The sequence below is a fragment of the Bufo bufo genome, chromosome 2 (genome assembly GCF_905171765.1).
Source record: "Bufo bufo chromosome 2, aBufBuf1.1, whole genome shotgun sequence".
NCBI lineage: Eukaryota > Metazoa > Chordata > Amphibia > Anura > Bufonidae > Bufo > Bufo bufo.
The window spans coordinates 51,456,477-51,481,449 of record NC_053390.1 but is presented as its reverse complement, the minus strand read 5'-3'; the positions used below and the strand labels follow the sequence as shown (position 1 = coordinate 51,481,449).

Below are 24,973 nucleotides of genomic sequence, written 5' to 3'. Positions count from 1 at the left end.
GAAAGTTAGAGAAAGAAGGAAGTTGAAGGAGGAGGTGAACAAGAGCAGTCCACAGTGTATGGTAGCTGCCATTTCACCCTCTGGTCCCTGATCAAGCCTAGAGAGGACAAAGTATTTAAAGCAGCACAGCACAGACAAGTAAGTCTATGTCTGTCACGGGAAGTACGGGGAAGGAAAGACAACCAAAGGGAACCACAACTAAACAACAACAGACTAGGCCCCAAACCTAGGGAATAAAGAGGTCACCTCCTAGCATTCCCTGATACTCTCTCTAAGCTGCTAACAACATGTACAAGTCTCAATGGTAGAAATGCACATGCACTGAAACCTGAGACTGCTGAAACACTGCACCAAACCCTCAGCGTAGGGAACAGGGAAAGAGACAACCAGCTCCTTCCAAACTGAAGGAGCTAGTGTCTCCCTGAGGCCTAGACAGGACAGACACAATAGGAAAAGGGAAAGGACTTAGCTTGAGATGAACTGGAACAGGAGAACCACCACACAAGCAGAGCACTCCACAGAAGAGCTATCAGCCGCAATGAAACCAGTGAGAGGCGGAACATATAAAGAGCCACCTGACTGATAATGAGCAGCATCTGCGAAGGGGTGAAAACCTATGAGCAACAATGAAAGCAAGAGATCTGTCAAATAGACTCCTAAGTCCTCCGTCTATTTGAACTTCTAAGATCTCTCCCAGGGCCGTCATTGACAATGTCTGAATATAGAGAAAGTCTAGTGGAGATTAGAGCTAAAACTAGCCAATGGATATCACAAGCACCAGTGACCAAGAGGAACTTAAAGGTACCTGGACACAACCAGATGATTAGTGTGCAGAATTATCTTTTACCACATGCCTCTATGAACATAGTGGACTTGAACCTTTTCAGAGAGCATCCTGCATAAATAATGTAGCAGAGAGTTCGCCTGCCACGAGGGAGAACGCCCTTATTGGATTGCTCAACATAAAGTAAGAAGTTTATTATATTCAGTATCTGAGTGTTAGAGTGTGGACATAGAATAGAAATATATAATAGAAGGAAGGAAAACTCCTCAACTTACAATTACCAAACCTGTTATAAGGAAAACAGTTGAACTAATATTTGGATTTATTGCTTTGCCATATACATGAGCTGTACTGACTACCTGAAGACAAGGGATTTAGTAAAAGTTCTGTTGGTTACTATAATTGACTCATCATCCTTTCTACCAACTTCATTTGCATCTAACGGTGCTGGCGTCACTAACACAGGGGCCCAGCCACCAAAGCACCTTAAGCATACCCATTGCCATCAAGGGCACCTCAACTTCAATCTGGCTGGTGTTCCCTGCAATAGAGAGTGCCCCGGAGGATTTAGTGCTGTCTTCCCCATCACTGCACACTGGCCCATGGAGGCTCTGCTAACCGTAAGTACCAAAAACTACTACTACCCCCATCGGCCCACCGTAGCCTCACGTGTTGCCTCTGAGGACCCGGTCGCTGCAGATCAACAACCCATCTCTAGTAGCTATAGCCTGTAATATTATTACACTCCAGAAATACATTCCGGCCTCTCTTGAACTCTTTTAGTGACTTCACCATCACCACCTCCTCAGGCAGAGAGCTTCATAGTCTCACTGCTCTTACCGTAAAGAATCCTCTTCTATGTTTGTGTACAAACCTTCTTTCCTCCAGACGCAGAGGATGTCCCCTCGTCACAGTCAGAGTCCTGGGGATAAATAGATGATGGGAGAGATCTCTGTACTGACCCCTGATATATTTATACATAGTAATTAGATCTCCCCTCAGTCGTCTTTTTTCTAAAGTGAATAACCCTAATTTTGATAATCTTTCAGGGTACTGCAGTCCCCCCCATTCCAGTTATTACTTTAGTTTAGGGCTGCAGTAAACTATTATTTTAGTAATCGATTAATCGAGTAATCTAATAAGAAAAAATGAATTAAAAGACTGTTTTCCTTTATAAAAACTCATCAGACCCCCTGTCATCAGTCTCCAACACCCTACGTCCCCCCAGTGCCATCAGCTCCACTATCCCCCAGTGCCATCAGATCATCCCCTCCATGTCCCCCAGTGCCATCAGATCAGCCCCTCCATGTCCCCCAGTGTCATCAGATCAGCCCCTCCATGTCCCCCAGTGCCATCAGATCAGCCCCTCCATGTCCCCCACTGCCATCAGTCAGCCCCTCCATGTCCCCCACTCCCATCTGCCCCTCCATGCCATCCATTGCCGGCTGTCCTCCATTCAGTGCCATATCCCCAGCGAAATAAAATACTTACCTTTCCTGTAGGGGCGCCGCTCCACAGCTCCTTCCTCTTCTTCTCTGCACGCTGCACTGGATCCTGACGTCAGACAGCGTTGGGTCATGGTGCGCGCTTACGTGCACTATGACCCGACGATGTGTCAGGATCCAGTGCAGCGCGATACGGGCCGGCGGGTGACCACGGAGCGGTAAGTAATAGCAAGCGCTTCACTCCCGCTCCGTGGTCACATGACACAAACGAATCCTCGATTCAAGGAATTTGCATTGATGATTTTTTTGTGTCTAATTACTCGATTCAATAGAGTAATTGTTTCAGCCCTACTTTAGTTGCCCTCCTCTGAACACTCTCCAGCTCTGCTATGTCTGTCTTGTTCACAGGAGCCTGACTCCATGTGTGGTAGTGATTTGTAAAGTGGTAGGAGCATGTTCTCATCACGGGCATCTATGCCCCTTTTGAGGCAACCCATTATCTTACTGGCCTTGGCAGCAGCTGCCTGACACTGTTTTTTACTGCTTAGTTTGCTGTTCACTGAAATTCCTAGATCCTTTTCAATGACAGTGTTACCCAGTGTTTTACCATTTAGTATGTACGGGTGACTTGCATTATTCCTTCCCATGTGCATAACCTTACATTTGTCAGAATTAAACCTCATCTGCCACTTATCTGCAAAAGACTCCAATCTATCCAGATCCACCTGCAGCCGTATACTGTCCTCTGTAGTATATATAAAGTATACTGTCCTCTGTAGTATATATACAGTATACTGCCCTCTGTAGTGTATATATATACAGTATACTGCCCTCTGTAGTGTATATATATACGGTATACTGTCCTCTGTAGTATATATATAGTATGCTGTCCTCTGTAGTGTATATATATACAGTATACTATCCTCTGTAGTATATATACAGTATACGGTCCTCTTCCGTGTTAATTACATTACACAGTTTAATGTCATCTGCCAAAATTGATCTTTTACTGTGCAAGCCTTCTACCAGATCATTAATAAATATATTGAAGAGAATAGGGCCCAATACTGACCCCTGAGGTACTCCACTAGTGGACGTGATCCAATCTGAGTGGTTCAGATATACGACATCCATTGATTCGCCGCTGTCAAGTCTAGAACTTACCTCCTCATAGAAACTGATTAAATTAGTTTATATCACATGAGAGTAGATGAAAGAAATCGCGGCACTCACCACTGCATAGGAGAACTTCAAGGCTTTATTTCTTGCAGAAAGTTTGCAGGCTGGGGAGCGGGATGGCCCTTCAGTGTGAGTAGGCGGTGACGGACGTTTCGCGCGAGACTTGCGCTTCCTTGGACCGCTATCACACAGGCACGCACCGCCGTACTGTATATGGGCGGACACCCGATCATCACAGAGGTAACGAAAGGACCCTCTACAGGTGCGTAACTATGTGATTAAAATCAAAGCAAGGAAAAGGATACAATATGTGTATACATAGAGCGCAACAAAGTACATGGACAAAGCAGTCTCATATGGCTACAAGCAGTTACATTTTGTAAACAATAGTGGAATCGCATAAGGGCTAAGCAACTTCATAGAAAAACTGCCATATCATTCTTATCATTAAGGCCGTGCAAGCCCATGGCGCTAGTTTTAATGATCCATCGGGCCTCCCGCTGCAGCGAGAGGCGGTGGCGATCACCACCCCTCGGGATGGGTCCCACGGCCTCAATACCAGCAAAGGAGAGGCTCAATGGATCACCGCCATGGACAGCACGGACATGATCAATCAAGCGAGGAGAACCTCGTCCCGTTCTGATAGAACTCAAATGCTCCCGCACTCTTTCAAAAAGGGGGTTAATGGTCTTAGCAATGTAAAACCGTAGACTACGTAGGATGTACGACAGGTAATGAAGTCTTTGACTTTATGAGTGACTCCTCCCATGCATAACATTTTTCTCTAACTCATCATTACTGTCACCGCCAGTTCTGTGAGAAGGTCTGTTAGGCCTTGTTCACATCTGCGTTCAGCCTTTCCGTTCTCCTGCTCCGTTATAGGAGCAGGAAAACGGAAAGGACGGATTCGGCTCATAAGTGAGCCGAACGGAGCCTACGGACCTCATAGACCCCCATAGACTATAATGGGGTCCGTTAGGTTTCCGCTCAGAAGATGATTTTGGAGCGGAGACAAAAGTCCTGCATGCAGGACTTTTGTCTCCGCTCCAAAATCATCTTCTGAGCGGAAACCTAACGGACCCCATTATAGTCTATGGGGGTCTATGAGGTCCGTAGGCTCCGTTCGGCTCACTTATGAGCCGAATCCGTCCTTTCCGTTTTCCTGCTCCTATAACGGAGCAGGAGAACGGAAAGGCTGAACGCAGATGTGAACAAGGCCTTAGACGTTCTTCTCTACTTCTTGCATGACATTCTTTGTTTTGGTTTCACTTTGTCATCTCCTTTCCTTCTCCCAGCTGTCACCTATTTACACTAATTGTCTCCCTTTATATTCCCTCCCATACTGCCTCACTTTGCGGTTTATACTTCTTCCTGGATGAGTTATTCACTGCTGGAGGCTGCTACTGTTGATTCCTCAGATAAGTCTTTTTCCTTTATTTGTGTTTCCTTGCTGGCTTGATTGTAGGTGACCCTGACTCCGTCCGTATTAAGTGCAGGGAGCCGGTGGTCGTGTCCCCTCACTATTATAGGGTTTTCTGGTGTCACACAGTATTAGGTATGTGGGCATGTAATCGTCTACCATAAAGACCTTTGCATGGGCATAGCAGTCAGGGAGAGCTCTAGGGGTTTTATAGGGCTCACCCATATGCTCCTTAGTTTGGGATCAAGCCAGTCGGATGTTTATTTATAAGTTCCAGCTTTCTGCAACACCATCCGTGACATTATAAACCACCATAACCGTCTTAAGCATGGATCCGGTTTCAGCCTTGATTAACCGCATGCAAGGTCTTTCGCTGGAGGTAGCAGATCTCCGTAAAACTGTGTCTCAGTTTCAGATGACCGGTTCTGCTGGCGTTCATGGAGTTTGTTCCGAGCCTAAGATCTCGCTTCCGGATACGTTCTCCGGGGGTAGTGAGAATTTTGTTCGCTTTAGAGAGGCTTGCAAACTCCATTTTCGCCTACTTCCCCATTCCTCTGGTGATGAGGAGCAGAGGGTGGGGATCATCATCTCGCTGCTCAGGGATAAAGCTCAGTCTTGGGCCTTTTTGCTGCCGGTGGGGGCACGGCCCCTCCGATCGGCGGATGAATTTTTTGTAGCCCTGGGGCAGATATATGATGACCCGGATCGTATTGCTCTGGCTGAATCTAAACTGCGTTTTTTATGCCAGGGTAAACAGTCCGCAGAGATATATTGTTCTGAATTTCGGAGATGAGCAGCTGATACTGGTTGGAATGATGCTGCATTCCGAAGTCAATTTTGCCATGGTCTTTCGGTTAGGCCTCATGCACACGACAGTATTTTTTCTTGGTCCGCAAAACGGGGTTCCGTTGGTCCGTGATCCGTGACCGTTTTTTCATCCGTGGGTCTTCCTTGATTTTTGGAGGATCCACGGACATGAAAAAAAGTCGTTTTGGTGTCCGCCTGGCCGTGCGGAGCCAAACGGATCCGTCCTGACTTACAATGCAAGTCAATGTGGACGGATCCGTTTGACGTTGACACAATATGGTGCAATTGCAAACGGATCCGTCCCCCATTGACTTTCAATGTAAAGTCAGGAGTTAATATACCATCGGATCGGAGTTTTCTCCAATCCGATGGTATATTTTAACTTGAAGCGTCCCTATCACCATGGGAGCGCCTCTATGTTAGAATATACTGTCGGATATGAGTTAGATCGTGAAACTCAGATCCGACAGTATATTCTAACACAGAGGCGTTCCCATGTTGATGGGGACGCTTTAAGTTAGAATATACTAAGAACTGTGTACATGACTGCCCCCTGCTGCCTGGCAGCACCCGATCTCTTATAGGGGGCTGTGATCCGCACAATTAACCCCTCAGGTGCTGCAGCTGAGGGGGGTTAATTGTGCGTATCATAGTCCCATGTAAGAGATCAGGGGCTGCCAGGCAGCAGGGGGCAGACCCCCCTCGGCCCCCCCTCCCTCCCTCTATTGTATTATTTTCATTGGTGGCACAGTGTGCGGCCCCCCCCCTCCCTCTATTGTATTATTTTCATTGGTGGCAGTGTGCGGCCTCCCCTCCCCCCCCCCCCCCCCCCCCCATCATTGGTGGCAGCGGAGAGTTACGATCGGAGTCCCAGTTTAATCGCTGGGGCTCCGATCGGTAACCATGGCAACTAGGGCGCTACTGCAGTCCTGGTTGCCATGGTTACTTAGCAATATTAGAAGCATCATACTTACCTGCTGCGCTGTCTGTGACCGGCCGGGAGCTCCTCCTACTGGTAAGTAACAGGTCTGTGCGGCGCATTGCTTAATGATCTGTCACTTACCAGTAGGAGGAGCTCCCGGCCGGTCACAGACAGCGCAGCAGGTAAGTATGATGCTTCTAATATTGCTAAGTAAGGGGAGGCCGCACACTGTGCCACCAATGAAAATAATACAATAGAGGGAGGGATGGGGGTCCGGGGGGGCCGCACACTGTGCCACCAATGAAAATAATACAATAGAGGGAGGGAGGGGGGGCCGGGGGGGGGCGCACACTGTGCCACCAATGAAAATAATACAATAGAGGGAGGGAGGGGGGGCCGGGGGGGGACGCACACTGTGCCACCAATGAAAATAATACAATAGAGGGAGGGAGGGGGGGCCGGGGGGGGGCAGCACACTGTGCCACCAATGAAAATAATACAATAGAGGGAGGGAGGGGGGGCCGGGGGGGGCAGCACACTGTGCCACCAATGAAAATAATAAAATAGAGGGAGGGGGGCCGGGGGGGCCGCACTGGCCACCAATGAAATTAAAACTGGGGAGGGAGGGGGGTGTGCCCCCTGCTGCCTGGCAGCCCCTGATCTCTTATAGGGGGCTATGATATGCACAATTAACCCCTCAGGTGCAGCACCTGAGGGGTTAATTGTGCGGATCACAGCCCCCTGTAAGAGATCAGGTGCTGCCAGGCAGCAGGGGGCAGTCATGTACACAGTTCGTAGTATATTCTAACTAGAAGCGTCCCCATCACTATGGGAACGCCTCTGTGTTAGAATATACTGTCAGATATGAGTTTTCACGAAGTGACCTACGGCCACGGATCAGGGACGCGGATGCCAATCTTGTGTGCATCCGTGTTCTTTCACGGACCCATTGACTTGAATGGGTCCGTGAACCGTTGTCCGTCAAAAAAATAGGACAGGTCATATTTTTGGACGGACAGGAAACACGGATCACGGATGCGGCTGCAAAACGGTGCATTTTCCGATTTTTCCACGGACCCATTGAAAGTCAATGGGTCCGCGAAAAAAAACAGAAAACGGCACAACGGCCACGGATGCACACAAGGGTCGTGTGCATGAGGCCTAAGATTGAAAGATGCATTTGCTTCTCATGAGAGACCAGCCTCGTTAGAATCTGCCATGTCTCTAGCTGTTCGTATTGACAGGCTTCTTAGAGAGAGAGAGGAGACTACTCTTTCCTGTCATATTCAGTCCAAGGACAGTGGGGCTGTCTCATTCAGTGTGCAGGGGTCTCAGTCTCTCTCAATCCCCTCTGAGGAGGAGGCCATGCAGCTGGGTTTGCTTGCCTCTGATAGTAGAGGATTCAGCTCTCAGAGGAGGGTTTGTTTCTGTTGTGGGGGTATAAATCATTTGGCTAATGTTTGCCCCTCTAGGAGATTCATGGAGTTTTCTGAGGGTAATAAAAGAAAAGGAAAAAGAAAAAAAAACCTCTAAAAACTTTCCATTTGCTACTATTGGCAAGGTTGATGCGGAAATTGAAGGTTTGCCGTTTACTTGTAGTTCTCGTTTTCTCCTACCTGCCAGGGTGGCGCTAGACAGCAAGAACATTGTTTGTGAGATTTTTGTAGATAGTGGAGCAGCTGTCAATCTCATTGATAATCAATTTGCAATAACGCATGGTTTCCAGGTATGCACTTTGGAAAAGGATATACCTGTTTTTGCTATCGATTTCGCTCCACTTTCTCAAAGATCGTTAAAGGGCATAGTTCACAATATCCGTTTGACTGTGGGTGACGCTCATGTTGAGGATATGTCATGTTTTGTCTTAAGCGGATTACCTACTCCTCTAGTGTTGGGGCTACCCTGGCTCACTAAACATAACCCCACCATTGATTGGCAAGCAAGGCAAATAAATGGTTGGAGTGAGTTTTGCAGAGAAAATTGCCTCACGTCGTCTCTTTCAGAGGTTTCTACCAAGACTGTGCCATATTTTCTCTCTGAATTTTCGGATGTGTTTTCCGAGAGTGGTGTCCAGGAGTTGCCCCCGCACCGGCAGTACGACTGCCCTATTAATCTCATCCCAGGTGCCAAACTGCCAAAATCACGTTTATACAATCTCTCCCAACCTGAAAGAGTCGCTATGCGTACTTATATCTCTGAGAGCCTGAGAAAGGGACACATCCGACCCTCGAAGTCACCTGTTGCCGCTGGGTTTTTTTTTGTTAAGAAAAAAGATGGTTCTTTAAGACCTTGTCTGGATTTCAGGGAGCTGAACCGTATCACGATTCGTGACCCATATCCGCTTCCTCTGATCCCGGACCTGTTTAACCAGATTGTTGGGGCTAAGGTTTTTTCTAAGTTGGATTTAAGAGGGGCAAACAACCTAGTCAGGGTCAGGGAAGGGGACGAATGGAAGACGGCCTTAAATACCCCTGAGGGTCATTCCGAGAATTTGGTTATGCCCTTTGGTTTGATGAATGCTCCGGCCGTCTTCCAACATTTTGTGAACAGCATTTTTTATCATTTAATGCGGAAATTTGTACTGGTGTATCTAGATGACATTTGGATTTTTTCTCCTGATTTCAAGACTCATCGAGACCACCTACGTCAGGTCTTGCTGATTCTGCGGGATAATAAATTGTACGCTAAACTGGAAAAATGTGTGTTTGCGGTTCCGGAGATTCAATTTCTTTGTTTTCTTCTCTCCGCTTCTGGTTTTCGCATGGACCCTGAGAAGGTCCGCGCTCTGCTTGATTGGGAGCTTCCTAAGAATCAGAAGGCGCTGATGCGGTTTTTGGGTTTTGCCAATTATTACAGAAAGTTCATTTTGAATTATTCCTCTGTTGTTAAGCCACTCACTGATATGACTAAAAAGGGGGTAGAATTTTCCTCGTGGTCGGTAGATGCGCTTAAAGCCTTTTCTAGTATCAAAGAGAGTTTTGCTTCCGCTCCCATTTTGGTACAACCTGATGTCTCTCTACCTTTTATTGTTGAGGTGGACGCTTCTGAGGTGGGTGTGGGTGCGGTCTTATCTCAGGGTCCCTCTCCTGCCAAATGGCGACCGTGTGCCTTTTTCTCAAGGAAACTCTCCTCTGCAGAGAGAAATTACGATGTGGGAGATAGGGAGTTGTTGGCCATCAAATTAGCCTTTGAGGAATGGCGCCATTGATTAGAGGGAGCCAGACACCCTATTACCATGTTTACCGACCATAAGAATCTGGCCTACTTGGAATCGGCCAAGCGTCTGAACCTGAGACAGGTCAGATGGTCTTTGTTCTTCTCTAGGTTTAATTTTGTCGTCACGTTCCGCCCTGGGGTTAAAAATGTGAAGGCGGATGCCCTGTCACGTTGTTTTCCGGGAGGGGGGAACTTTGAAGACCCGGGTCCCATTTTGGCTGAAGGGGTGGTCGTCTCTGCTCTTTATCCTGATTTGGAGGCAGAGGTTAAGGGAGCCCAGGCAGAGCCTCCTGATCTTTGTCCTCCTGGGAGGTTGTTTGTGCCTCTCGCTTTACGACACAAGGTTTTTAAGGAGCACCAAGATACAGTCCTTGCTGGGCACCCGGGGAGTAGAGCCACAGTGGATCTCATTGCTCGGAGATTCTGGTGGCCGGCTCTTCATAAGACGGTTGAGGGTTTTGTGGCAGCCTGCGAGACCTGCGCTTGTGCCAAGGTCCCTCATTCACGGCCATCAGGTTCTCTCCTCCCGTTACCCATTCCTTCCCGTCCTTGGACGCATCTGTCCATGGACTTCATTACGGACCTGCCTCGTTCCTCGGGGAAGACTGTGATTTTGGTGGTAGTGGACCGTTTTAGCAAAATGGCGCATTTCATTCCCTTTCCTGGGTTACCCAATGCTAAGGCGTTGGCGCAAGCGTTTGTTGATCACATTGTTAAATTGCATGGCATTCCTTCAGACATCGTTTCTGATGGGGGCACGCAATTTGTTTCCAGATTCTGGAAGGCCTTCTGTTCTCGCTTGGGGATTCGGTTGTCGTTCTCTTCTGCTTTTCACCCGCAGTCGAATGGTCAAACCAAACGCGTCAATCAGAATCTGGAGACATATTTGCGCTGTTTTGTGGCGGAGAATTAGGAGGATTGGTATTCTTTTTTGTCCCTTGCTAAGTTTGCTTTAAATAACCGTCGCCAGGAGTCCTCTGATAAGTCACCATTTTTTGGTGCATATGGGTTTCTTTCGCAGTTTGGGACATTCTCTGGAGAGGGGTCTTCTGGTTTACCTGATGAGGAGAGATTTTCCTCGTCTTTGTCATTTATTTGGCAAAAGATTCAGGATAATCTGAAGAGGATGAGTGAGAGATATAAGCGTGTGGCGGATAAGAGACGTGTGCCTGGTCCGGACCTGAATGTGGGTGATCTGGTGTGGTGGTCTACAAAGAATATCAAACTGAAGGTTCCCTCCTGGAAGTTGGGTCCTAAGTTTATTGGGCCTTACAAGATCTTGTCCGTCATCAATCCCATTGCCTTCCGTCTTGATCTTCCTCAGACTTGGAAGATCCCTAATGTTTTTCACAGGTCCCTATTAAAACCTTATGTCCAACCCACTGTACCCTCCTCTTTGCCTCCTCCTCCGATTGTTGTTGATGGTAATCTTGAATTTCAGGTCTCTAGGATTGTGGATTCTCGCATTATCCGCCGTTCTCTCCAGTACCTTGTTCATTGGGAGGGTTATGGTCCTGAGGAGAGGATGTGGGTCCCAGTGGCGGACATTAAGGCCACCCGTAGAGGGAGGGGTACTGTCACCACCAGTTCTGTGAGAAGGTCTGGCAGACGCTCTTCTCTACCTCTTGCATGACGTTCTTTATTTTGGTTTCACTTTGCCATCTCCTTTCCTTCTCCCAGGTGTCACCTATTTAGACTAATTGTCTCCCTTTATATTCCCTCCCATACTGAATCACTTTGCGGTTTATACTATTACCTGGATGAGGTGTTCACTGCTGGAGGCTGCTGCTGCTGTTTCCTCAGATAAGTCTTTTTCCTTTATTTGTGTTTCCTTGCTCGCTTGATTCTAGGTGACCCTGACTCCGTCCGTATTAAGTGCAGGGAGCCGATGGTCGTGTCCCCTCACTATTATAGGGTTTTCAGGTGTCACACAGTATTAGGTACGTGGGCATGCAATCGTCTACCATAGAGACCCTTGCATGAGCATAGCAGTCAGGGAGAGTTCTAGGGGTTTTATAGGGCTCACCCATATGCTCCTTAGTTTGGGATCAAGCCAGTCGGATGTTTATTTATAAGTCCCAGCTTTCTGCAACATCATCAGTGACACACGTGTTTTGTACATGGACTATCTGCTGCAGAGGCAGCAGTGTTATATGAAGAAAAGTTGAAGTTAATAGAGAAGTTATTTCAAACATTTGGTGTGCTCTTTAAACCTACTGTTTCCATAGAATGGCGCTAGAAGAATTACAGAGTAATAGACAGTCTGGTTAGACTAAAAAGTTAGAGATATCAAAATTCTTCTAATGCAACAGCGCAAAAGGCACCTGCCACAGGTGCTATGGAACCAGTTAAATTTTGATTGGGGAGAGAGGGGACCCTGCCATCCTTGAAGTGTGTCTTCTGTAGGAAACACACACCTGCTTTGGCTATTCTTAATAGTTTGTTGAGTGGGGTGTTGAGTCCCCTTACATTAAGGGCTCTTTCACACTTGCGTTCTTTTCTTCCGGCATAGAGTTCCGTCGTCGGGGCTCTATGCCGGAAGAATCCTGATCAGTTTTATCCTAACGCATTCTGAATGGAGAGAAATCCGTTCAGGATGCATCAGGATGTCTTCAGTTCCGGACCGGAACGTTTTTTGGCCGGAGAAAATACCGCAGCATGCTGCGCTTTTTGCTCCGGTCAAAAATCCTGAACCCTTGCCGCAAGGCCGGATCCGGAATTAATGCCCATTGAAAGGCATTGATCCGGATCCGGCCTTAAGCTAAACGTCGTTTCGGCGCATTGCCGGATCCGACGTTTAGCTTTTTCAGAGTGGTTACCATGGCTTCCAGGACGCTAAAGTCCTGGCAGCCATGGTAAAGTGTAGTGGGGAGCGGGGGAGCAGTATACTTACCGTCCGTGCGGCTCCCCGGGCGCTACAGAGTGACGTCAGGGCGCCCCACGTGCATGGATGACGTGTCGCATGGATCACGTCATCCATGCGCATGGAGCGCTCTGACGTCATTCTGGAGCGCCCCGGGAGCCGCACGGACTGTAAGTATACTGCTCCCCCGCTCCCCACTACTACTATGGCAGCCAGGACTTTATTAGCGTCCTGGGTGCCATAGTAACACTGAACGCATTTTGAAGACGGATCCGTCTTCAAATGCTTTCAGTTCACTTGCGTTTTTCCGGATCCGGCGTGTAATTCCGGCAAATGGAGTACACGCCGGATCCGGACAACGCAAGTGTGAAAGGGCCCTTAGAGTGGTTGTTGTAACCTTCGCCATGAAGCAATGTATACCAGTGTGGCAGAGGAGTCTCCTGTCCTCCACCTGGAGGGAAAGTACATCTCTCAGAGCTACAAACAGTAAATTGAACTAAAAAGGAAATAAACAACTTATAAACAAAATTGAAGTTTGCTGTTTTTGGAGGGAGATTGCAAGCTGTGAGTACACCTTTAACTAACATTATAAGTAGGGTATATTTCCACTGGACCGGGGGTCGAGTGGAGAGGTGGACCGTAGGCGCAAAGACGCAACCAGAGTTTTTATATTTTTTTATTTTATATATAAACCAATAGGTTTTATTTTAATTATTGTTATTGTTCTGCGGACCCCTTTTTCAAGTCGGTGGAAGGAACCGCTGGTGGAGAGAGCGCTGCTTCCAGCTCCTGGCACATGTGGCGTTCGGATGCTGTATACAGGTCGGTGGAAGGAACCGCTGGTGGAGAGAGCGCTGCTTCCAGCTCCTGGCACATGTGGCGTTCGGATGCTGTATACAGCATCCGAACGCCACATGTGCCAGGAGCTGGAAGCAGCGCTCTCTCCACCAGCGGTTCCTTCCACCGACTTGAAAAAGGGGTCCGCAGAACCTCGAAACGCGTTGTCACTATAACAATAATTAAAATAAAACCTATTGGTTCATATATAAAAAAAAAATAAAAAAAATCTGGTTGCGTCTTTGCGCCTACGGTCCACCTCTCCACTCGACCCCCGGTCCAGTGGAAATATACCCTATTCATTGACCCAGACGGCGGCTTGGCCCCCGCCTAAGGGGAACGCGGACGGAATCGGCAGCATCAACCAGTGAGACTCAATCACTCCTATTTTCCTCCATTTTAGTTGCACCGAACAATAGGTGCAGCAACAACAGGTGAGCAGTACCACTCTTCCTGTTGTTTTGGAGGCTCGGTTTTTAACTTATTTACCCTATGAGCGCCTTTTTCTTTCCTTGGCCATATTTTACTAACAATATAAGGGAAGTGCTCTGTACACTTTTATATGTTTCAAAAAAGTTAAAAGAAACCCCAAAAATTAAATGCATTCGGCATATAACAGAGAAAATAAACAGAGACATCACTGTCATTTGAGCCCACAACTATTTGTCGCTGCCGACTGTGTGCATGGAACAAACTGTAGTGTGACAGCGATCTCACCATCCCGGGACCACTGGAGTAGAGTCAGGATAGAGATCCTGTAGGGATCTTGACCCGAGACAGTATTGCTTGGCGACAGTTGGTTCTACATTTCAGGGACCTTCTGGAAGTCGGTGGTCCCTCTCACTCAGGTTGCCTCTTGGCTCTGGAGGACTTGTGTTTCGTCACCGTCGACCAAGGCTCCAGCCGGGGTAGTGGGGGAAGCTTTCGTAATGGAGGGATCAGAGGTAACCAGGAATCAATTTCGAGTGGAGGGGTGTCCAGTATGGACCATGCGTTGGTAAGGTCCCCAGGGTTCCGGATGACACATCGCTTGCCACCTTTGGTGAACAAAAGGTCGAACGGGAAGAGCCACCTGAACATGATGTTGTTGCTTCTCAGGTGGCCTGTTAAAGGTTTCAGGGCACGTCGCTTGGCCAAGGTGGATGGAGCGAGGTCTTGGAAAAGATGTATGGGAGAGGTTTCATACTGCTGCTCCTTCTGCTCTCTGGCTGCTTGCAATATGGTGGTTGTGTCTTTGTAACTCAGTAGGCCGCAAATGACGACTCTGGGTGGCTCCTCTGGCCTAGGCATAGGCCTTAGTGATCTGTGTATCTTTTCTATAATTATAGCTTGTGCTCTGGTGTCCCCCCAGCAGAGCAGCAAATATCTTGTTGGCAGCCTCTGGCAAGGTGCTGTGAGAAATGATTCAGGTAGGCCTTTGATCCTGATGTTTTTGCACATGCTGCGATTCTCTTGATCCTAGATTAAGAGGTAAGCGGGATTTGGGAAGTCGCAGTGGGCCTCCAAGTTTTTGGCCATGGCTATGTTGTGAGAGGTAAGCAAGGACTGGTTATTTTCCAGGGCTTCTACCCTGTTAATATCTCCCAGTTCCTTAATTATAGGGGCCAGGGCATGAGTGAGGGTTTCTTTAAGGACATTTTGGTCAGCGGAGAATCATCCCCCTTGCATCCTGGTTCCCTGGGACTTAAGATATCCCCAGCGTCCGCTACCCCCTCATCTTTCTCATCTTTGTCTGACTCGTGCTAGCTTTCCGGCTGCGCCATCTTGCCAGCCTCAGCCGGAGATAGCGCCAGCTTTTTTCTCCAGAATTTGTCTATGTCCGTCTGGCTCCTTTTGGTTCTGAGTGTGTCAGGTGGGTCCCTGGACTTGTGCAACGACCAGGCCACAGGGGCAACACGTGAGGCTACGGTGGGCCAATGGGGGTAGTAGTTCATTTACTCACGGTTAGCAGAGCCTCCCTGGGCCGGCGTGCAGTGATGGGGAAGACAGCACTAAATCCTCCGGGGCACTCTCTATTGCATGGAACAATAGCCAGATGGAAGTTGGGGGTGCCCTCGATGGTATAGGTGTTTAAGGTGCTTTGGTGGCTGGGCCCCTGTGTTCGTGATGCCAGCACCGTAAGGTGCAAATGTTGAGAGTAGCAGAAAGGATGAGGACTCAGTTGTGGTAAAACAGTGGAACATTTACTGAATCAATTGTCTCAGGGCAGTTGTTACAGTTCATCAATACAGCAAACACAATAATCCAGATGCTGGTTTAACTAGAATTCCTTCTAACAGGTCTGGCAATTGTCAGTTGAGGAGTTCTCTAATGCTGTTACTTTACAGGCAAAGAATTGATAAATTTGCACTAAGTCCACTTTCTAGCACTCAGGTACTGAATATAATGATTTCCTACTTATGTTGAGCAATCCAATAAGGGCGTTCTCCCTCGTGGCAGGCAAACACTCTGCTACATTATTTGATGCAGGTTGCTCTCCTGAAATATTCAGGTCCACTATGTCCCATAAGGTGTTTAGTGGAAAAGGATAATTCTGTGCACTAATTATCCAGTTGTGTCCAGGTACCTTTAAGTTCCTACTGGTCACTGGTGCTGGTGAAGTCCCTTGGCTAGACTCAGCTCTAATCTTCACTAGACTTGCTTTATATTCATACTTAGACTTACTATCTTGAGCTGGGCTGCAGTAAACCCTTGGTTTGTCCTCCCCAGGCTTGATCAGGGCCTAGAGGAAAGAAAGGCAGCTACATTCTGGACTGAGCCTGCTTTGCTCCTCCATACACTTCCTTCTCCTCTCTGATTCCTACATTACTCTGAACTAACAACTTCCACTTTATTAACAAACCCCTGGCTATATATAGTATGTGGTGCCAGCACCACCTAGGGGCGAATAGATGTAATGACAATGCCAGCCTGATATTAGGAGATAAAATACATTAAATACAAATAATTATACAGAAATTTAAGGGGATCACTTGTACACACATAAGTGGGACGCTGCACTTGTCCCTGTCGATCTTGACCATGATGGCTTACTTGGGGCTTTAGTGAGAGGGTGAGCGCGGGTTAGTGATGTGGGAGCTAATTCTCAAGCCTCCTTCATGTGTGTCAGTCAGGCTCCTCCCCATGATCGATGACTTTGATGTCATTGGCCTAGGAAGAGGTCACAGCGCTGACCGGAGCGTCGCGGTCTCTCTAAACAACTGATTGTGGGGATGCCGGGAGTCGGACCCCTGTCAGCCTGATATTGATGACTTATACAGATGATAAGTCACCAATATTCTACTCCAGGAAAACTCTTTTAAATTTAGGAACATGAGGTTCCTTGTATATCTTTTGTGGCCACTTGCCACTTCATGGTGGCCTCTTATAACTGAGTCCCTAAATTATTGGGTGTGGCATCAGATAGCGACTGCTGCAGCACCTGTAGGAGAAGGGCGTGACCCAACAGCACCCCGCTAGTAACAATAAATCAATGTATAACTTGTGGACGTGTGAACCATGATGTTGCTTTTATCGCATAGCAGTTTCCACCACGGTAGCCACGGTGGGATTGCCTTATCGTTCTTGGAAAATGGGTCAGAACACAGGAAGAATCTAGTACCATGCACATAACCCAAATTTGCACAGAACCAATTGAGCCTTTGATAATTGATCCATTCTAAAAGTTGTGTCCTCACCTCAAACTTGCTCTTTTACATCAAAAGCTTTTCTTCTTTTATGTGTTTCATGTATTCTTCTTTTAATGTTGTCTCCAATTTTCTTAGCTCTTCTGCTTTAGATGAAGCCCTTTGAAAGTCAAATACAGAATTAATGAAATCACCCGTGCCCCGGCCGCCGCGCAGGCCGGACGTAAATGCCAACCAGCATCATATTAGTCATTTCTAGATGTCTGACTCAAGGATGTGAATCCTCCCGGCTCTGCACATCAGTCACCCGCGTGGACTCTTTATTACAGCAGGTATCGGGGGATTGTTTGTCTGTTTGTTTCCGCTGTCAGGGAGCAGATCCTTGCCTCGGCTTCTCTCTGAAACGCAGCAATTACTCTGAAGTATTTCACCAGAGACATTTCTTCCCAATTAGTTTTGTTACAGAGATGGAACATTTCCTGAGAGGTTCTGTAGACAGTTTGTTAGAATGCCATCTTGTTAATTCTAGCTATTCAAATCTGTCTATGTATAAACCTACCCTATCCCCTATCTATCTATCTATCTATCTATCTATCTACCTACCTAGGCTCTGAAATGTATCTATCTGCCTGCCTATCATTTATCTATCTACCTATCTATCTATCTATCCATCCATCTATCCACGAACCTGGAAAAATTCTACCTTTCATTTGGGAGCAGCAGCAGTGCTCCTACTGCAGTGTCTATAAGAGGCACTTGGCCACAATAGTGGCATCAGCAGAAGTAGCACAGCATAGAAAATACAAGGCAGTAGTGGGAGTAGCAGCAGGGGGTAGCAGCTGCGGTGGTGGCGGCAGCAGCAGCCATACGGTATGGAACATGATGGTAGGCAGGCAGACAGCAGCAGTGGCATGATAGAGCACCATCAACAAGGGCAGATCTATTCATGGGCCTCATCCAGGTAAAGATCCTCACGGTACCATGCCATGTTCATTTTTACATAAGTGATGTTTTGTACACTGGTGGAGGACCATTTTGTCCGTTTGGGTGTCAAAACGCTCCCTGTGTCGCTGAAAACCCTCTCTGAGATGCCACTGTAGACTGGATAAGACAGATCAGAGAGCATATTGGGTCAGTTTGGACCACTGTTCCAACTGCTTCCCAGAAGTCCATGGGGTCAGGGAACAAGGTATGGGTCAGAGTCCAGGTGGGACTGAACCTGGGTGTTCAGGCGGTGCGTCTCCGTTTGCTGATTTGCCTTAGCCTGGTGCAGCACATGAAAAAATTGTCCCATCATGTTGATGATACTGATGTGCCTGCTGCTGCTTCTGCTGCTTGTGGTAACGGAGACAGTGGGAGATGAGTGACTCTGTGGGGGGCGGAGAGGGGCCTACCTGTCAGACACAGGTGGCAGGCATCTGCTTGCTGAAAGCTGCAGCATGCTGTGTACACAGTATTTTTTGGTAATAAAGTAATTTGGCCTCCTTTTTGGCAACAGGAAAACATTCCCCATTTTGCTTTGATAGCGAAGGTCTTTAATCATTGCTATCTGGTAAACATCAGATTGCTTGGTGGTAAGGATACAGCTGTCATTACGTAAACAAGCAAGTATACAGCTTGTTCCTTCTGGCTCTGCCCCCCACTGAGATGATTGGGTGTCGTGATTATCATCTTCATCAGCCAAGTCCTGCTCTTCCTCCACCACTGACTCCTCCTCCTCCAGTGATAGCGCCTCATCCTCCTCCATGGGACTTTCTCCTTGTGGGTTCCTAACAGCTACAGGATGACCAGTAAAATGTGTAAGCTGTTCTTCTTCTCCCGTCCCTTGTTGCATCAGCTTGAGCAGCTTCTGTAAGATGAATATCAGGGGGGTGACATCGTTGATGCTGCAGTTGTCCCGACTGACAAATCTGGTAGTCTCTTCAAAGGGCCCGAGTACGCGACAGGCGTCTCTGATGAGCCGAGGTCGCCTGGTGCATGAAATTATTCAACGCTTCCCGCTGCTTGTACAGACACTCTAGCAGGTGCAAGGTGGAGTTCCAGCGAATTGGAATATCGTGGATTAAGCGGTGCAATAGCAGACCGTTCTGTCGCTGCAAGTCCAGGATGGCATTCCTTACCACATAAGCTGAAATGCGAGGACAGTCTCCTGAACATGACCCTCTGCAAGTCAATGCAAAAGCATTGCAAGACTAAATTTATCATGTGCACCATGCAGGGAGAAGGTGTTATTTCCCCCAAATGCAATGCATCCACAATGTTCCTGCCATTGTTGCTGACCACATTGCCCAGTTGCTGCTTGCAAGGAGACAGCCTGCAGGATGTTTGGTGCTTGATGTGTAATACCCTAGAGTGGTATTATCATTTCTTCACCCTGCTACTTCTTTGATTGCTACCAATAATGTCATCTATGTATTTGTTCCAGGTCCTCCTACATTGTGCATTCCTAATGTTGTACATGTAATGTGCCTGGTTCACCAGCAGGTGGCAGAGGATATATGGCAAAGAGATCTTTAGATCTAGTCTCCCCCCTGTTGGGCAGAAGTGGGCTAGTCCCATTTCCTACCAAGGGAGGGGCAGCAGGAAGTGTATAGTCCATCTAAGCCAGGGCAGCGTCTGATGCATACGTGCCATGATGTAGCAGCTAGGGGAGGCCCCCCTGCTGCAGAAGTAGTCTCTCCAGAGGGAAGAAGCTCATAGAGCACCATGACTCCTTATGGATTTTCCGACAGAGTGTCACTAGGGGGTCAACAGGCACCGCACTCCAGAGATACCAGAACAGTCCTAAAGTCCAGCTGCCAGAACCTGCTGGAACCAAGAGAAAGCCTCAATATTGTCTGGATACAAGTTGATGCAAGTAAAGCTGTTGAATTTTATGAGACTCGACTTATTCTCTACCATCACTCATCCCCTTTATTGCTTCGGAGCCAAGCCTTGTGAACCGACAGTATCCAGGTAGGAGCACCATGATACACAGAGACTGTTAAGGCCACACCACACCACTCGGCATTCCTATAGACCTGGGACACGATCAGCCCTGGGGTGCGGCATGTTGCAGTTGCACGTTAGCAAGTGAGTGGCTACTCTAGCCCAGGCTAATCAGCTGTAACAAGGAATGGCAAAGCTTAACTGTACACATATGATAGATGGGAGGTGGAGCAAGAGCGATGCTGCGCCCATGTGGGAACCAGATCAACACAAACATGAAGGTATCAATAGGACAAGCATTGTTGCTGGAGTGCTGCCTCTCTGCTGCCGCAACAAATATTGAACCAGTGTGCCATGAAAAACATGTACTTTCCCTGCCCATAACAGCTGCTCCTGCATCTTGCTACACAGAGAATATTGCAATTTTAAGCAATTGTTTTGAAAACAAATGGACAGCTAGGCAGAAGTATGGATATCATAGAGCAAAAAAAAATATTGGTGAAGGTGCAGAACAGCGCCACCTTTGCTACAGTGGTACAGCAATAACTGCACTGCCGGTAACTTGGACAGATGGGCGTGCAGCTTGCTCAAATAGTTTTCTCATAGCCACACATTCTGATATGGATGTCTCACGATGGAGCAGAAGACAAGAGGGAGAAGGAAATTGAGCAGGAGAAGAAGCAGCTGATGATGATGACAAGGACACTGTACTGCTTGAGGATGTGGTCTGGCTGCCACAAAGAAGACCAGGACAAGGAGGACAGACTTGTTTTGATTTTGGAATGCTGGCCACTTCTATTTTCCCACCGGATCTTGTGATGCCGCCTCGTGTAGTACAATAGAGCCCTGGTACCTGTCTTTGTTTTTGAATTGCCATGGATTATTTTAATCCTGCAGATCTTGCACACAGCTGTGGTTTTGTGTACTGGTTTAATGGAGAAAAACAGCCCTATGGGAGTTGCTTGCACAGAGCAAGAGACAGCCTAGCTTACCAAACTGTGGCACGTTTTGAGCCTGCACCCACAGTATCAGTGGCATCAACAGTTTCCAAGCTGACCACAAGAGAAGCAGATCTGGCTTTGCCAGATTTTAGGAGGTTTTTCTTATATCTTGTCTTTTTATTGCTGATGCACCTTGGCCCCCCCACCCGATTCCCTGCTCTGTATTTGCCCCAAGTGTCGCTTTTGCTGCCACTGCCCCTACCGCCACCACCATGGCTACAAGTGTCACTACTATTACTACTACTGGGTGGATAGCTGGTGCTGCTACTGATGCTACTACTACCATATACTGAATCGGATAACAAAGACTAAGTCTTTCATTTTGTACTCCACTGTTCCATTTATTATGAGACTGATAAATGAAAAGTGGGTTTGGTACACAGAATATTAATATTACTAGAAAAATTGCAGGTGTGTTTTCTGCAGTTTAAAAACATGCACAATTAAATGTCCCTACCCTTCTACAAACACACCGCACACTGATATTGACAAAATACTTTGGGAATAAAATAATGCAATTTTTGCTTTGAAATGTCTCTCAACTGGGCGTGTAATATCACTTGTTCAACAATTACATTTGTAAATGTCTATGAAAAGCTTGGTTCGCTATCTGATGCATCCGCTATGACAGAACAATGCAGTGTTTGCAACAAATTGTCTTTCAACTAGGCGTGTAATATCATTTTCTCAACAATTACATTTTATGCTAAATGTCTGTGAAAAACTCTGTCTCATCTCTGATCTGTGTTTGCTGGGAATTGTCTTTCAACTAGGTGTTCAATAACATGGCATTATTGTCATAAAATGCTTTTGCTATAATGCAACACGTTTATTAACAGAGACATAATGAAATAAAAAATGTGCAATTGCTCGGCGTTTGCAGCAGAATGATATTGGGGTGCAGTGCTGGCACTTGAGGTTTTGAAAAAAAATCTGTCTCACTGTTCATATAAAAAAAAAAAAAAAGTTTCTTGCAAGGGATTGGTTTTGTAATGTAGAACTGCTAGTATGACCTGCACTCACTTCCTCAAAGCTTTCTCTGAACATAGTCCCTAAAATCTACACAATGTTTGATGGGCAAATGTTTGTGACGTTTGTAACAAATCTGATTAGTTTAGAATCGATTTGCATATCCTTAACACAGGTCCACCAAGTCCAATTTATGATCCTGCAGTGTTGATCCAGAAGAAAGCAAAAAAAATAAAAACCATGAGGTGGCAACTAGTGATGAGCGAAGTTTACAAAAATTAGATTCGGCTGCTTCACTGAATTTCACAGATTACTTCATCACAAAGCGCATTTCTTTGTAAGTAGCGAGCGCAAGGACAGGCAGGGGTGATTGCACCACCCTGGTCATTGAACCCCTCAGATGCCACATTCATCTCTGATCGCGGCATCTGAGATTAAAAATAAGGGTTTTCAGGGGTTGAAAAAATAAATAAATAATACTCACCTTATCCATTTAAGCGCGAAGAGGCGGCCGATGCCATCTTGATTGAAGATCCCTCGCAAAATCTCACGCGGTGCTTGATGATATCATGCTGGCTGGTATGGTGACATCATACATCACTGCGCAAGAGATTTTGCGTGGGATCAAATGGATGAAGTAAGTATGATTTATTTTATTTTTTTCTACCGGCCTTTCACTGAAAATTTATTCGTTACCACAAAGCACAAGGAAATCCGGCTTTGCGGCAAATTAAATTTTTCATGAAATTCGGATCTAAGTCAACTTCGGATACTTTGATTCGATCAACACTAGTGGCAAACAATTGCCTTGTATTAGGGGGAAAAACTTCCTTCCCAACTTCATATGTGCTAATTATAATAAATCCCTGGATCATCCCATCTCCAGAAATCCAGTGACAGACATATAACCTGCCTGGATGTGGTGGCCTACTCACCATATGGAACGGAAGATAGGGAAACATACTATAGGTATTGGTCCTAGAGATGGGTTACGCCATATACAGGTTCTTCTCAAAAAATTAGCATATTGTGATAAAGTTCATTATTTTCTGTAATGTACTGATAAACATTAGACTTTCATATATTTTTGATTCATTACACACAACTGAAGTAGTTCAAGCCTTTTCTTGTTTTAATATTGATGATTTTGGCATACAGCTCATGAAAACCCAAAATTCCTATCTCAAAAAATTTGCATATTTCATCCGACCAATAAAAGAAAAGTGTTTTTAATACCAAATAAGTCAACCTTCAAATAATTAAGTTCAGTTATGCACTCAATACTTGGTCGGGAATCCTTTTGCAGAAATGACTGCTTCAATGCGGCGTGGCACTGCTGAGGTGCAGCCTGTGGCACTGCTGAGGTGTTATGGAGGCCCAGGATGCTTCGATAGCGGCCTTAAGCTCATCCAGAGTGTTGGGTCTTGCGTCTCTCAACTTTCTCTTCCCAATATCCCACAGATTCTCTATGGGGTTCAGGTCAGGAGAGTTGGCAGGCCAATTGAGCACAGTAATACCATGGTCAGTAAACCATTTACTAGTGGTTTTGGCACTGTGAGCAGGTGCCAGGTCGTGCTGAAAAATGAAATCTTCATCTCCATAAAGCTTTTCAGCAGATGGAAGCATGAAGTGCTCCAAAATCTCCTGATAGCTAGCTGCATTGACCCTGCCCTTGATAAAACACAGTGGACCAACACCAGCAGCTGACATGGCACCCCAGACCATCACTGACTGTGGGTACTTGACACTGGACTTCAGGCATTTTGGCATTTCCCTCTCCCCAGTCTTCCTCCAGACTCTCAAAAGTACTTTGGACCACTGAGCAACAGTCCAGTGCTGCTTCTCTGTAGCCCAGGTCAGGCATTTCTGCCGCTGTTTCTGGTTCAAAAGTGGCTTGACCTGGGGAATGCGGCACCTGTAGCCCATTTCCTGCACACGCCTGTACACGGTGGCTCTGGATGTTTCTACTCCAGACTCAGTCCACTGCTTCCGCAGGTCCCCCAAGGTCTGGAATCGGTCCCTCTCCACAATCTTCCTCAGGGTCCGGTCACCTCTTCTCGTTGTGCAGCGTTTTCTGCCACACTTTTTCCTTCCCACAGACTTCCCACTGAGGTGCCTTGATACAGCACTCTGGGAACAGCCTATTTGTTCAGAAATTTCTTTCTGTGTCTTACCCTCTTGCTTGAGGGTGTCAATGATGGCCTTCTGGACAGCAGTCAGGTCGGCAGTCTTACCCATGTTTGCGGTTTTGAGTAATGAACCAGGCTGGGAGTTTTTAAAAGCCTCAGGAATCTTTTGCAGGTGTTTAGAGTTAATTAGTTGATTCAGATGATTAGGTTAATAGCTCGTTTAGAGAACCTTTTCATGATATGCTAATTTTGTGAGATAGGAATTTTAGGTTTTCATGAGCTGTATGCCAAAATCATCAATATTAAAACAAGAAAAGGCTTGAACTACTTCAGTTGTGTGTAATGAATCTAAAATATATGAAAGTCTAATGTTTATCAGTACATTACAGAAAATAATGAACTTTATCACAATATGCTAATTTTTTGAGAAGAACCTGTATGTCCACGATGGGGATACCCCTTTAACCAAAGAGTATGAAAATAAATTCTGATTCTGGAGTTCTCCTCTACAGGGAGTGCAGAATTATTAGGCAAGTTGTATTTTTGAGGATTAATTTTATTATTGAACAACAACCATGTTCTCAATGAACCCAAAAAACTCATTAATATCAAAGCTGAATATTTTTGGAAGTAGTTTTTAGTTTGTTTTTAGTTTTAGCTATTTTAGGGGGATATCTGTGTGTGCAGGTGACTATTACTGTGCATAATTATTAGGCAACTTAACAAAAAACAAATATATACCCATTTCAATTATTTATTTTTACCAGTGAAACCAATATAACATCTCAACATTCACAAATATACATTTCTGACATTCAAAAACAAAACAAAAACAAATCAGTGACCA

At 46.4% G+C, this 24,973-nt stretch overlaps 1 long non-coding RNA gene across 1 annotated transcript in view; it reads right to left on the bottom strand.

Moving 5' to 3' along the window:
• The window catches only part of LOC120992230, a 53,867-nt gene that overhangs the window by 10,146 nt on the left and 18,748 nt on the right, over window positions 1-24,973 (bottom strand). The window contains exon 2 of the long non-coding RNA XR_005776943.1: window positions 17,151-17,259. This is a non-coding gene — a long non-coding RNA (uncharacterized LOC120992230). The remainder of the gene's footprint in view (window positions 1-17,150; window positions 17,260-24,973) is intronic.